At 28.0% G+C, this 16,388-nt stretch overlaps 1 long non-coding RNA gene across 1 annotated transcript in view; it reads right to left on the bottom strand.

Annotated features, from left to right (window-relative positions):
- The window catches only part of LOC143196920 (uncharacterized), a 140,159-nt gene extending 129,727 nt beyond the window's left edge, over positions 1-10,432 (bottom strand). Inside the window, exon 1 of the long non-coding RNA XR_013005880.1 lies at positions 9,481-10,432. This is a non-coding gene — a long non-coding RNA (uncharacterized LOC143196920). The remainder of the gene's footprint in view (positions 1-9,480) is intronic.
- Positions 10,433-16,388: the final 5,956 nt, after the last annotated feature.

Below are 16,388 nucleotides of genomic sequence, written 5' to 3'. Positions count from 1 at the left end.
TTTTAGTTTAATTTTAAGTATTTAAAATTCCGTTAATTAACGATAAAATAGTCTTTTATTATCGATTTAGGCAAATAAAATATTTCTCTTTATTGCTATTTATTCCACTCTTCCATCTCATTGTTACAGATAGATCATCTTTAATTTACCATCTATGACTTTCTTGTATCTATTGCTTTCTACTTTGTTTTATGTCCCACGTAGGAATTAATAACTCATCAACAAATGAGGAATTAAAATTCTTAATAGCTATTTTATAATTGTTAATATTCTTTGCAACATTGTAAGTTGTAAGTGCATTGTTAATAAATGTATTTACTAAAGAAACCCGAAATGAATATGAAGTTAATACCACTAAAATTTACAGAATAAAATTAATTACCTTTAGAATTACCTCTAGTACAATGACATACTATGTCTCCAGAACCATGTCAATTACTATCAGTCCTTAAACAAGAACGTTGAAAAAGTTCTTAACAAAGTTTTCTTAGATGTTCTCTGTTCACCAGAGCTGAAATTAAATCAAAAGCTGATTTTGAAAATCTAAATATCTTGTAAACAAGGGAGTCAGACGATTCTTGTTATGCTCGAATTTTGTTAACCTAACAGGTCAATTGAAAGTCCCCGGCCTACCATAGTAGAACACGTTTTTTTGGCAAAATTAGCTTTTTTATTCAACATAATTCCCTTCAAGGGTGATACACTGATTATAGCCACACTACAACTTTTCGATACCATTTTTGTAGTAAGGTTTGTCTTTTGCTTCAAAATAGGCCTCAGTTTCGGCGATCACCTCTTCATTCCACGAAAATTTCTTCCCAGCGAGCATTATTTTGAGACCTGAGAACAGTAAATAGTCACTGGGGGCCACCTGAGAACAGTAAATAGTCACTGGGGGCCATCTGGAGAATACGGTAGATGAGCAAGCAATTCGAAGCCCAATTCATGGATTTTTGCCATCGTTTTCACTAACTTGTAACACGGTGCATTGTCCTGGTAAAACAGCATTTCCTTTTCCTTCAAATGCGGCCGTTTTCGGCGATTTCGTCCTTCAAATTGTCCAATAACGCTATGTAATAGTCGCTGTTGATGCCGTTTCCTTTTTCAAGGCAGTCAATGAAAATTATTCCATGCGCATCCCAAAATACAGACGTCATAACCTTGCCAGCCGACTGTTGCGTTTTCCCACGCTTTGGAGCGGGTTCATCGTGTGCAGTTCACTCGGATGACTGTCCATTGGACTTCGAAGTGAAATGATGGAGCTATGTTTCATCCATTGTCACATATCGACGCAAAAATTCCGGTTTATTGCACTTGGTCATCTTCAAACACTGCTCCGAATCATCAACTCGTCGTTGTTTTCGGTCGTCGGTCAAAAGTAATCCCATTTTGCACACAGCTTTATCATACCCAAATATTCGTAATGATATGATGTACACGTTTAGTTGATCTTTAGAGTATTTGCTATTTCATTTAGTTTCAATTTACGGTTATTCAAAATCATTTTGTAAATTTTTTAAATGTTTTCGTCTGTAACAACCTCTTTCTGGCGTCCACTGCTTTTACCGTCTTCGATGTTCATTTCACCACGTCTAAACTTAGCATACCAATCCTTGATGGTTGATTTTCCTGGGGCATAAACGGAGACTCGGCATCAAGCCAAGTTTTTGCTTCAACTGTATTTTTTTCCCTTCAAAAAGCAATATTTTATCAACACGCGAAATTCATTTTTATCCATTTTTTTAACAATAACAGAAGTTGCTTCACACAAAATGCTATAATTCACAAACTAATAATCCGACAGCTGTCAAATGTATACACGCATCTTTTGGGGGTCAGGGCTAACTAAAAAATATATGGATTTAATTCTAGTAACGTCATCTATGTGTCAGGCTGGGGTCTTTTCAATTGACCTGTTACGTTGTGATTTTTCTTTCACAGCTGTCCTGGAACAATTTTTATATAATAAAATGAAGTATTTTATGTTGTCAATCAACAATTATAATCAGATATCTCTTTAATGAATACATCTAAGATATTTTATGGAAAAATATAGAAAGATAAATAAACAGTATGAACATTTTTTACATAATTTCTAATTTCACAGCCATTAAATTTTACATTTTAGTACCTCTATTTCGATGAAAAACAGATTAGATCGTAAAGACCTGTTTCAGCTTTAAAAAAAAACTGATGACTAAAAAAAGTGTTAAAATTTGATCTCGAAATGTTTTCTAAAATGAATTATAACCAACAAAAAAAACCTTCGCCACGATTAGATCTAGACCTTAGACTATAAAAATAAATATCGAATTTCAGCGCCCGTCAACCAAAAAAGAAACCGATACACGACCAAACGTAGCCAGATTTAGATACGGTTAATTGAGAACGGTAGGTTACTATCGCACAATAATTCCGGCTTTGCATATGCACAACGTGCATATAAATCTAAACGACGTATTGAGAAATTTGGCAGTGGACAGTCACATGATACATTCGACCGTGGGAAATGGTATTCGGACGTTTGCATACCGGCCTTCTATACCCCCCTAGCTTGACCTGACGGTGGACGCTTAGCCATGATTATGACCAGTGCACACACACACACACATATACACCCGGTTTTACCTTTCTTTTGTTCGAGGTGCGCTTCAAGACTATTGTATAATTAGTAATTTTTTTAATCATCATTTTTTATCATAACCGAAACCGTTAACATTAAGCCATCCAAAAAAATTACCCAATTAATATTGTAGACATATATTCCCGTCCCATTATCATTAGAAACAGTGAACATCAAATCAAAAAAAAAATGTTTAGATAAAATTTAATGTTTATGATATTTGAAATGTAAAATTAATAAATAATATTATGTTTTATTAATTACATTTAATCTATCTTACATATTTTAATAAAAAAGGAAAATAACACTCATACATATTTTTAAAATATATTAAGCCTAAATTAATTAATTAGCAAAAAAATGAGGCGAATACTGAAAATTCTTTCTAATCACAGCTATAACAATAATACTTTAAATTAATTTTATTGGCTTTACTTAAATATACTAATAATATAATAAAGGTTAACTGATTTTATTTTAATTATTTATCGATTTATTACTATATTGTAAATAAGTTTAAAGTTCAGAGATTATAAATTAACATTATAAATTTAAAATGAAGACAAATAATGTAAAAATTACAAAATACTTGTTGATTATATTATTTTTAACAAAAATACCATTATTTAAATTAATTCTACCTGTTCATTACTTCAATACTTTTCAGCCTTTCTTCGCATTAATTTAATAATAATATTCCGGCCAAGGAGTAAAACCTGTAAGTCAGAGGATTCTCACTACCACGGTAATGCGTAGACAGTACTGTCAGCAATACGTGCAATCTCGTAGTGTATTCCCTCACACTAGGAATGCAGAAAAAATATTGATATATTCTGAAAAAAATATCGATATTTTTGGCCGATATATCGATATAATTTTTTAACCGATATTTTTGGATACTTTTTCAGAATAAATTAAATACAATTTTCAATAAACCTTTAAAATTGGTACTTAATTTTAAATGTTTATGAAACTTTCATACTTAAATTTAAAGGTTTATCAAAAATATCACTATTCTTTAAGAAATTTTTTTTTTCATTATATCGATATTTTTTTTCGGTAGCCAACACCTCTACCTCAAACACCTCTGTTCCAGATCCCTTTTTCTGGCTGTCGCTTTTACGGATTTTTTTTGCCTTTATTGCAATTTTAATACATCCTACATCAGATGTGTTTAGTACAATCCAAATTTAAAAATTAACTAGCGACCCGCCCCGGCTTCGCACGGGTGCAATGCTGATACTAAATTAAATACACTACAGAAAAAATATGAACGTTGTATATAAAAACATAGCGGCCCGCTCCGACTTTGCATGGGCATAAAATATATATGTCTATGTCACTCAATGAAAACATGATTAAAATCGATCCAGTATTTTTGGTTCATTCATTACTGCCCTTGGCCTGCACGCATTAAATTTGGAGTAAAACAATTCCTCTTCCCCTATACTTACTATGAAGATTTCCTGCTATCTTTGGAATATCTAAATTCATACAATTTTTATTACATTACACATTTTTAAACGCAAATTTTAAATTTGTAATATCTCCGAAAATATTTGTTTAATTTACATGCTGTAAGGAACCATATTGATCTATATTAATTGCACACTGTATTTAAGGTACTTAATTCGATAAGGATTAATGCCGTATTGCTTAAAATAGCTTCGTAAATAAGCCATTTTCTCACGTAAAAAGTAAACAATAAAAATGGTTAATGTGGGTTATCCCTAAAAGATAAACATATATCATCGCGGACTTTTTTGTAGACCTTTTTATGGTGTACAATACTGTAGTACATTAATTTGATCTAACTCGTAGGGTTAGGCAGCGTTTTTGCTAATTGCTAAATAAGCCTAAAAAAATAGGTTAATTTACGACATCACGTTAGAAACCTCTAAAATTAGCAATGTTGCCTTAGTATATTATGCATGTATTATACATATAAACCTTCCTCTTGAATCACTCTATCTATTGAAAAAAACCGCATCAAAATCCGTTGCGTAGTTTTAAAGATTTAAGCGCACATAGGGATATAGGGACAGAAAAGGCGACTTTGTTTTATACTATGTAGTGATTTATTGCTATTATTCTGATGTATATTAATATATCAGTATGTATTTTCTAAATGACTACGTAAACCAAGAGCTACATAAAAAAACTAAGTAAAGCTAAGAGCAACATTTAATCATTGTACATCCATTCAATCACGTACATTCTGATTTCCAATGAGCGTTCTCCAGCTGCTCTATTGCTTCCACGTTGCTGTGATTTGTTAAATTTATTTCATATTTTAATATGAAAATCTTGGACAACTTCGCAAATCAATTTGATTTCGAGGTCATCGTGAAATTCTTTGATTACGTAGCGATAAGCATTGGTAATTAATCAAAAAATTGTTTTAATAGCGCGTTGGATTACTAGTTTGATGTTTTAGTGTAACCCCATAAATCCAAATAGGCTTTATAATTGATTGATGAACCAATTTCTTATATTTTCGGTAAAGTTGAGAGTGTAGTTCAGTACAGTTGTTTGATTTTGATTGTTTACCACGAAAAGTAACTATCCATGAAAATGGAGTTAGGGCTTTTAAAGATCACTATTTAGTGATCACCAGGGTACGTTTACAGCCGAGAATGGCCATGAGAGCATGCAAGGCGTCGATGGCAGAATGCTGATAAAACAAATCACTGTCGCTTGATTGTGCTGCATAAAAATATCGCATAGAAGAATTACTAAGACAGCGCAGAAAAAATTAACTGTCTATCAATGAAGTGATAATACCATTCATAATAAAGCTGATAATTTGCAAAAAAAAAATTTAACGTTAAGTTACAGAACAACGAGTAACTGACCATCATCATCAAAACCTAATACTTTTAACATATTTAGATAGAAGTGTCTAACATAAGTTTTTCCCTTTATAGGGATTGAGAAATAATTTTATATATATATATATATATATATATATATATATATATATATATATATATATATATATATATATATATGTATATGTATGTATATATATGTATGTATATGTATATGTATGTATATGTATATATAAAGGTTGATGATGGTCAGTTACTCGTTGTTCTGTAACTTAACGTTAAATTTTTTAAATTATCAGCTTTATTATGAATGGTACTATATATATATATATATATATATATATATATATATATATATATATATATATATATATATATATATATATATATATATGTATATATATATATATATATGTATATATATATATATATATATATATATATATATATATATATATATATATATATATATGTATATATATATATATATATATATATATATATATATATATATATATATGTATATATATATATATATATGTATATATATATATATATATATATATATATATATATATATATATATTATATATATTATATTTATAATTATGAATTATAAATAATAAGGACAGCATTTGGGGCATACAAGAGTATAAATTATTACACCTCACGCTCTACAAAAAATCACTTTTGTACAAAAAGTACTTTTTTGTTACTGGAAAATCAGTTAAAGTAAAGTTTTATTATGAAATACCTTTTTTGGTAATTTCTAGCTAAGCTGCAAGCTCTTCTTACATTTCCGTTGAGTGTTCATTCAACAAAACTTAAATTCTGCAAAGTCAAAATATTGATCTTGAATAGTTAAATTCGTTATAGAATCAAAATGACCTTAAGTTACAGACCATTTCTAAAATGGTTGTACCAATAATTAAAATTTCACAACGTGGGCACTAAGAATACTACAGATTAATTCTCCATATTGTTGGAATTTACTTCTGAAGCTTACATCTGAGCTTAAAACCACAAAAGACCACGAAAATATGTTCTCTTTTATGTACTCAAATAACAAAAACCCGTAAAGATTAAGTCATAAATCTAATACAAATATATACAAAGAATGTTATGGTATTTGAAATATTTGTAAAATGCTAACAAACATTTAAAAATACTGGCATGTGGACAGCACATAAATATATATTTCATAATTTTAAAATCTTGATCTATTAAAAGATTACGAATATCTTATATCCTATATAATATCGGAGGTATAAACATTTAATAATTGTTAATAAGAATGAGTCATAATTTATTGAGCCAGTTTTTGTAATGTTATTATAACTTGAAATTTCAAGCAACGTCTTACGTAAACGTATAACAACATAATACTTGTTATAAATAAATTTCTGCTTTTAGCATTTTATAATAATTTTAACGTAATCCACCTATATCGTGCAAGAATATAAGGTAATACGTGTATTTTATGTTAAATCGAGATGAAGTAACCTTTATGTCAATAGCATTTATGTAACAGTATTATTTTTTATTTATTGTTTGAAAACTATTGCAAAAAAATCAATATCATATAAATGTTGTATTATTAAATGATTTAATGAATACATATAGTACTAAATAGTTCTTTGAGGGATATGCGATAAATGGTGTGGCGCAACTAACTCATCGTATAATATGTTTCCAGTCTAACGAAGGTCATCTTATTGTTTTACAAATTCTGCGATTCTTTAATGTAGTTAAAACAATTTACAAAAAATGTTAAGTGTTATTGACCGTCACTCGAAAATTCAGTACCCTCATTTTACATTTGCCCTCAAAATTAAGTCACGATCTTTTTCGACCAAAAAAATTAATATTATTATAATTATATCACACGAGGATCCAATATCAGCCACAAGAAACCTTCGACTTCATATTAACAAAGTCGAATTGTGGTTGTAAACGTGGCGTAACAAAGCAAATGAGACAAAATCTACCCATGTGACATTCACCCTTTGTAGAAGAACATGTCCCTCAGTAAAATTGAATAATCATGAACTTCCGCAAGTTCTTGATTTGCAAGAACTTGCACTGTTCTTTGCAAGAACTTCTTCAACTAAACAACGTTAAATGTCTGGAAATGCATTTGAATCGATGTTTGACATGGAAAAAACATATAGTGACAAAAGGCAAACAGCTTGGGCTTAAACTACACCAAATTTATGAGCTGATAGGGTGTAAATCCAAATTCTCATTAGATAACAAGGTTTTGCTGTATAAGCCAATACTTAGGCCCATTTGGATCTATCGTATTGAACTGTAGGGTACTACTAGCAAATCTAACGTAGATATCCTCCAGAGGTTCCAGAATAAAGTGTTACGGGTCATCGTCGATGCCTAATATTGCTTGTCCAACAAATTGATTCAGCGCGATATCCCCTTAGAACCCATAATGAGCGTGATTCGAAGTGTTAGTGCGAAGTACTCTGAGAAACTATTAGTGCATCCCAATGTACTCGCTAAAGAGTTAAATGAGCGCGATGACAGTGTAGTACAGAGGCTCAAACTCAAAATACCATTCGAACTGATTAATAGAAACATAGAGTGATATTTAATAAAATCTAGAATAAGTTACGATAGTCTTCAGAATAAGTTAGGACAGACTTTAAAATAAGTTATAATAGTATCTAGAATAAGATTTAGATTATAAGTTGTACAGTAGATCACTTACTGATGTGATCTACTACATGTCAGGATGGTTATATTATATAACGGAAATTATATAATAATAATTATTGCCCACGGGCAGATTGTTGACGTTCTAAGAGATCAATAAAAAAATATAATTATATTATAAAATTGTTATTATATGAATTATAATATTAAATCATACATAATTAATTTAGTAATAAGATTATTGGGATCAAAAACAATTGTTTAATTTAATCTATTCCGTTATAACAATAAAAGAGCAGCACATAAGACACAGTAATATTTATTTTTATGGTAAATAGCATTGACATATAAAAGACAACGGCCAGTCGTGATTTATAACCGTGTGATCTCCTTTATATTGGGGAATTTGAAAATAAATTGGCCGGCCCTTCTCAGATCGCCACATCTGCATAACTATTACAAAATATATCCGCAAACGGTCACCGTAGGGGACTATTTCCTAAAAGCATAATACCGTTTCCTATACATTTACATTTTTAATCGATATTTTTCATTTAAAAATTGATTTAAAGCTCTTCCTTTTCCTTAACAATAGAGATAAAATTAACGTAAAGGTACAATAATTGAGATTTTAGATATAAAACCGTTCGTATCGAGCACTTATTGTTTTATTTTATTCTTATTTTGACAAATAAAACCATTTACAATTATCAACAAAAACAATTGATCATTGGATATAAATAGACGTCTTACGAAAACATGAAAATACTAATTAACGATAATATGTCATTTAACAGACACAAGAATTGCAATATATTCTCGGAATAGAATAAACTTCGATGATAAATGGGAGATACCTAAATCGATAACATACTATATATAATTACGATAGCAGGAAATTAACAAATATGTTATACACTGGTAAAATACTTTTGTTCAACTCTTAATTGTTCAATGCTATTCTTAATTGTAACAATAATTTTATTTAATTAGATTTATTAATATAATAATTAGATTTATCTGGTCTGGACTTACTTAACGCGGGGTCCGAACCACGGTCCTCAACATTAAGCCTACTGAATAGCGAATCACCAACATAGAGATCATCCCAAAAGACATCCGGCCTTACCCAGCCTGGTTACTGACGAGACATATGATTTTGCGTGTCTGATTTTACGCTCTTGCCTTATGAAAAATCACAATTTTAAACAATCAGAAACCATGCTTTAAACAACCATAAATTTATACCATGCCAACCATTATAATCCTGTCGCGCTTACGAATCTTACTTTTATTTCTTACAAGAAATAAATAATTTCAAACAGGTTACATATAAATGATGTCGCGAAATAAACTTACAGGCTTTTGATCATCTTATCCACAAACTTTCACAACTAACTATTGTCGTTGTAAAATCACGGTTGTTATTCTTCTATTTTCCAATTATTATTTGTTTGGTACCTAAAAAGCTAACGTGGTATTCTAATGCTGTCAGAACGGTGACAAAAATACTTTAAAATACTATAATGATAATGAATAACGATTATAGTTCTTAATTTATAAATCTAGTTTAAACATTTTATTCGGATAAAAGTAAAGAGTTTTGGAGCACAAAGGTCATATTAAATATTAAATTTATGAAACAAAATCCGTTACATTTCACAGCACATTTATATAATTTAATATAATAATAACAAATTTACTCAAATCTACAGGTGTGCTGTAATTATTACTTTCAAACATTTTATTAAAATATATAACACTTTGTTCAATATCTTGACTGGTGTTAAAATTCCCTATTTGATTGTATAATATATAGTTAATTAATTAAGTTACCAGATTTAATTGGAAATATCATGTCAAGACAAAAAACTGAGAAGATGAGATTCAAATTAAGCAACCGTACTAGTTAGTATTACCAATGCATATCGTTATATATCCAGCGAATAACTACGCGATGACCTTGAAATAAAATGGATAACTAAGATTGAACCAAGCGTATCTAAAAAAAAACATAAGAAAAATCGTAGAGAATAAATATGTTACTTCATCGATATAGAATCGATATATTAATCCACTAAGCGAAAATTTAGCCTCCATTTTTGAAGAAAACGAGGGTATCTGGAGGTATCTAATAACTTAGTGTAATATGCGTTACAAATAAATATATTCCAATAATGGTATTGCAACATTATTAAACGATGTTATATAGTTTCAAGCAATGTTTTGTGTTACTTTCGGTCATTCCCGTATTGTTGGAATGATTAAAGAGTTTAAGAGTTTAAGTTATATTTTAAATGTTTTGCAGAGAAAACAAATTAATATGCCCGATTTATCGCAAGGTATATACATGTGAAAGAAAAACCAGACAAATGTGAAAATTTCGTCACAACATAGATTAACAAAATTCGAGAAAAACAAGAATCGTCTGTTTTCTTTGCTAACAAGATATTTAGATTTTTCACAATATTGATTTAATTTGATATCTAGTGGAGAAAAAGACATTGTTCTTGCTTAAGGACTGTTATTAATTGACATGGCTCTGGAGACATAGTACATCATTGTATTAAAGGTAATTCTAAAGGTTGTTAAGATCTTTCTGTGAATTTTGGTGGTAGTGACTTCTGATTAATTTCAGGTTTCATTAGTTAATGCATTTCTTAAAAAAGCACTAACCGAATATTGCAAATAATAAATACGTTAATTTGTGCATCAAGAGTTCAAGTAAATATTGCACCACCTGCACCTAAACCCTTATAAAATAGTTTAATAAAATTTTAATTGGGATAGATGGGACATAAGTCAAAATAGAAATCAATAGATCAATGAAAACCATAGGAGAAAAGATAAAGAGGAGCTATCTGCAAGGGCGACATCGAAGAGGGAAGTAAATAAGCAAAGAACAATGCAATTTTATTATTGTCATTGTTTTAATCAGTCTATTGTATTTATTATTTCTGTAATATGGATAAAGGATAAGGGCTATATGAATACATAAATGAGATAATGAAAATATGCTTATGTTAATGGATTTAAAATTAAACTAACTTCATAATTTGCATAGATGGACAATTATGGAAGAAGTTATGAATTATAAACAGTACATATGCAAACATTTTAAAACATTAATAAATATTAAGGTGTTTAATGATTAATGTAATATGATATGTGTCTATATAACATTTTATTCTTTAAACCTTGTATCAATTAATTTGATTATTTACTTTATGGAAGTTTTGGAAAATCAATAGTTAATTTAATGATTATAAATACATTCCTTTAATATACATTTCCAAATTTAAAAAAAATACCTATAATTTTATTATTTACTGTTTTAATATGCATGCTAAAGTCATATATCAATTTCAAATTTTTTGTATTCATATATTCTCTGTTTTAATATAAAGACTTATGGTACTTTGTTATAATGTTCAGTGGCGTAAAAATTTACAATTAGTAGTACTTTGTTGATTATTGAAGAAATTTTAGAAACATATAATTTTTAATTAGTCATTTTACTCTATTATGAAAAAGGGAAACATGATTAATCATTAATGGCGATCACTAGTTAAAACAAAAACGAAAAATGTGCTTGAGAATCATATATATGACTTGATCCTAAATTTAAAAGGCATGTAATTAACATTCAACTTTTTAATATTTAATATATTAATTTAAAATGTGCAATGTTCTTGAATTAAATATTCAGTTAAATGTAGGAAATTAATGTTATTTTTAACTAATACTTGCGGATTCATTATAAAAGAAGATTTGAGAACGGAATCATTAATTATCAATAACCATTGGTGTATTTAATGTCACGTTCGATTATCACCCGAAAATTAGAATGAATTGTAACTTTAAATTCTCACTCCGTGACCATATGGCGAGTAGAATAATCTCAGAATATGTCACAGGTGAACGTGGATAACGACCGACGTCCAATTTTAAAGGGTCCCCTTTAACCCTTACATAGGGCTTCCTTACTGTCTGCTAATGTTCGGTGTTATTGGGCACCAGATTACCCAGTTTAACTTATTATTCTACATGTTGCCGAATGCTGAATTCTAATAGCCTCATTTTACTCTAATTGCAAAACCGAAAACTCATTCATTGCATTTTTTAAAAATTTTTTGCAAATACTACAGAAGGACAAATAGTAACAAATAAAATATATTAACTTCCCCCCTAGTTTTAATATAATTAAACCTTTTGTTAAGATTCTTAAGATATATGTACAAAGAGTATTTATTTTGCTAATAATGTAATACATTTGAATGTGACTTTAAAAATGATTAAAAGGATTTTTAAACACGATTTTTAAGACAAGATTTACCATAATAATTCTGAATCAAAACAAAACGCTAAAGATCTAGATCTTTGACTGTGAAGCACATTTGTCTTCAGAAAACAGTGTTAAAATTCGTAGGTTACCTCAAAATTGGTAAAACAATAAATTCAGACTATTATTATATAAACTTTTGAAACAATTTGTTCCAACAGAGAAATGTATTACAATTTATATAGAAATTAAAGTCATTTTACAAATACAAATCCGTATTTTATTTCCGTTTCATGACCGGAAACTTTTCGAACAACCTAACATTATCCTTATTATTTCAAAATTTATCATATATCAATCACTAAAAATTAGTGGCTTACAAACAGAATATTTTAAAATTAATACCATGTTCAGTTTGCTTTAAATTTACAGTTAATTAAAACCTATTATATAATAATGTTTTAACATATTCATTTTATAGTGCTATAATATATAATAAAATTTTAACATGATACGGACTAGATTAAGTTTTAATTGTATATGACTTTTTGTTTGTTTTATATGATCTTTTCAATATTAATAAAATTTAAATAGTTTTGACAACCAAAAAGCATATATTTGCTAGTATTGTGTCAATTTATTTCTATTCAAAATGTAGACTGATCTGCTAAAAATATTGTTGAACTATTATTTACCAATAGTAAATCAAAGATATGAAATGGGGATCAAGAAACATCCGGCACTACCTAGCTTGGTTGCTGGCGTGATAATCACAAGCATAAATTTAAATCAAAATGATACCCATAAAAACCACATGAAATAAAAAATAGTGTAAACGATATATAGCATATATCTTTACGATTGTATTTGATCTTATAATAACATTGGTTGCCATCAAAGTCAAACATAATTATAATACGAAAAAATCAGTGTTAGCTGATAAAAATGTATAAATATTACGTATGACAAATTGCGTTTTAATTTAGACGCCATAACGATTATGGAATATCAATTGATAAAGGCAATTATTGATAAATGATAACGAAGAATAATAAAAATTACCAAATATTTATTAATTCAGCACTGTGATGCAATATACCAAAGAAATAAAATGTGTAATGAAATTTTTTTTTTGCTTCATTACTTCATCAGTAACATAAAGATAATTATTTTAAAAAGTCCAAAGTTAACTATTTTGTATGAAAACTAACCGTTTGCATTTATTAAAAAATTAATTAAATTTATAAAAATTGTATACTACAATAAAGTTTACAATAAAATATAAGAATCACATACCAGCACAATTCAGCTAAATAAACTGTAACAAAGAAATTTTAAACAATATTAATGAATAATAGTAAATACTTATAAAAAAAAGTATAGAAATAAAAATATAGAAACTATTATCGAAAACAAAATAGACCAGCGTTCCATTTTGTCTTAAATTTTAACTAATAACTAACCTTAATATATTATCAATTTAACGATACAGAGCAAGGAACAAAAAAGTTGTTGATTAATTAGTATGAATGTTTTCCTTTATGATTTAATAAGATAGATTTTAACGATAACTATAAATAACTATGATATAATTAAAATTGCATAGAAATGTAAATTATGAAATTTAAATACGATAAAAATAAAGCTTAGTATTTAAGATAACACAAGAAAACTGCCCGTTATTATATTAATTGTCAAATTCTTATATATTGAATAAAAATTTTCATTAAAAAATACCAAACATAATCTGCAAAGTTAATTAATGGACAGTAAATTTAAAAAAGGTATACGTAAATTAGCGGAAACGATTTTAATTAGTCATTAATAAATATTTTACGGTGTAGATATATTTCGTAGCGCATATATTTATGTGTGTAATAATTCTTAAAGATATAAAATAGAAAATAACCATGTTTTATTTTCAATTAATAAATATTTGCGGTGGTTATAATTTTACTAGTAATAACGTAATACGGAATTATTACAAATCGGAAAAAATTATGATAATAACCAATAATAAAAGTAAAAAGTCTACTTGCGATGTTTCTTATTTTGGATACAATACGCCTGAATTATGATAAATAATCTAAATTGAATTACTTTTTTATATTAAATTAATGTATTAAATTTATACTGTATCAATTTGTATAATTCAATATTTTTTTCAGCAAAAAATATAAGAATTTAAAATGGTAATCTATCCGCTCCTCTAAAAGAAGAATAAAATAAAATATAATATTACAATTTTTTATTTTCAATTAATGAATTTTTGTGGCGATTATAATTTTACTAGTAATAACATAATACAGGACCGATAAAAATCGAAAAAATAAATGATAATAACGAATAATAAAGCTAAAAAATCTACTTGCAATATTTCTTGTTTTAACAAATTGATTAGAGCATATTAATTATGGTAAATAATCAAAATTTAATTAGTTTTCTATATTGAATAAAACTATTAAATCTATACTGTATTATTTTGTATAATTCAACAATATTTTCGGTAAAAAATGAGAATTTAAAGTGGTAATTTATCCGCTCCTCTGAAAGAAGAATAAATAATAAGTAATAATTCTTAAATATATAAAATAGAATATATCTATGTTTTATTTTCAACTAATGAATGTGGTGGTTATAATTTTACTAGTAATAACATAAAACAATATAGAATTCTAAAGTTACAGGACTACTAAAAAAACAAACTAAAAATCGAAGAAATAATTGATAATAATAAATAATAAAAGTAAAAAGTCTACTTGCAATATTTCTTAAGTTAATAATACATTTCAGGCATATCAATTATGGTAAATAATCAAAATTGAACTAGTCTTCTACTAAAATATTATCACAAAAACACACATGACCTACGATGCTAATTATCATTTATAATATCGTTTTTTCGGTCAGAAATGTCAGTTTGTTAAATGACAGGTTCACACCTAAGTTGAACATTAATAATTTAGCACAATACTAGACAGAACACACTAAAACATTAACATGTCTAAAGAAAGATACTATAAATTGAACTAGATCTATCTTAGGCGTAAAACCATCACTTTCGCACACGAAATCTCGTCTCTTGCATAAAATGCACTCAAGTGTGTATCAAAGTGGTACTGCAAAATTATGGGAACGGAGTTCCATACCGCAATCGAAAAACTACGACTGATGTTGACGTCTCAGCGACGAGCATAGCGACGATCAAGTTAAAGCACGTGTCGACGAATCAGCCAGTACGGTTAGCAGTTCTTCACACTCGATTTGTCTGTTTCGGGGTCTTACTCTGCGCGCGCAACAGACCCGGATTAACACAATTTTACCACAAAATATGCTTACGAGTACTATATTAAATATAGAGCTTAGAAAAAGTTTTTTAATTAGAAAAAGTGTACCTTTATTAAGAATAACTGATTATGTTTGAATCAAAACTATTACAAATCTCATTAATAATATAAAAGATAATATTTAATGTACAAAATATGTAGATATTTTTTCAATACAATATATAGCAATCTTATATAAATACTTTGCAATATATTGTTATTTTTTATATATCATATTCAATTATGTATCTACCCACTCTATAGTAAAAAAACAAATAGAAATGGAACATTTTAATATGAGTAAATAAATAAGAATAAACAGAAAGAAGAAAGAATCAATTTTATTTAAATAACGCCCAATATTTCATATCTGCACTTCAACATTATTTACTCTCGATAATGTTAGTTGGAATTCTGGAACCATAATATGTTGCTAGATGTTTTATTCGGTAACATATACATTTTTGTCATATATTTTGAAAGCCTTCCTATTATGAATCAATCTGCGACAAGTTCTTTGTCAGTTCATGGTTCGTAGAAGAGAATGTTAAAAAGAACAGAGCAGAATGTACGAGATTCACAAATACTAATTAATTATATGTGTTGGATCTTGACTTTAAAAACTATATCACAGAAAAAATACTAGACAGTTTTCGTTA

This window comes from Rhynchophorus ferrugineus, unplaced genomic scaffold (assembly GCF_030347505.1).
Source record: "Rhynchophorus ferrugineus isolate W39M unplaced genomic scaffold, kcgeb_rfMv2 rfM5, whole genome shotgun sequence".
Lineage (NCBI taxonomy): Eukaryota > Metazoa > Arthropoda > Insecta > Coleoptera > Curculionidae > Rhynchophorus > Rhynchophorus ferrugineus.
This window is presented reverse-complemented; position numbering and strand designations above follow the sequence as displayed.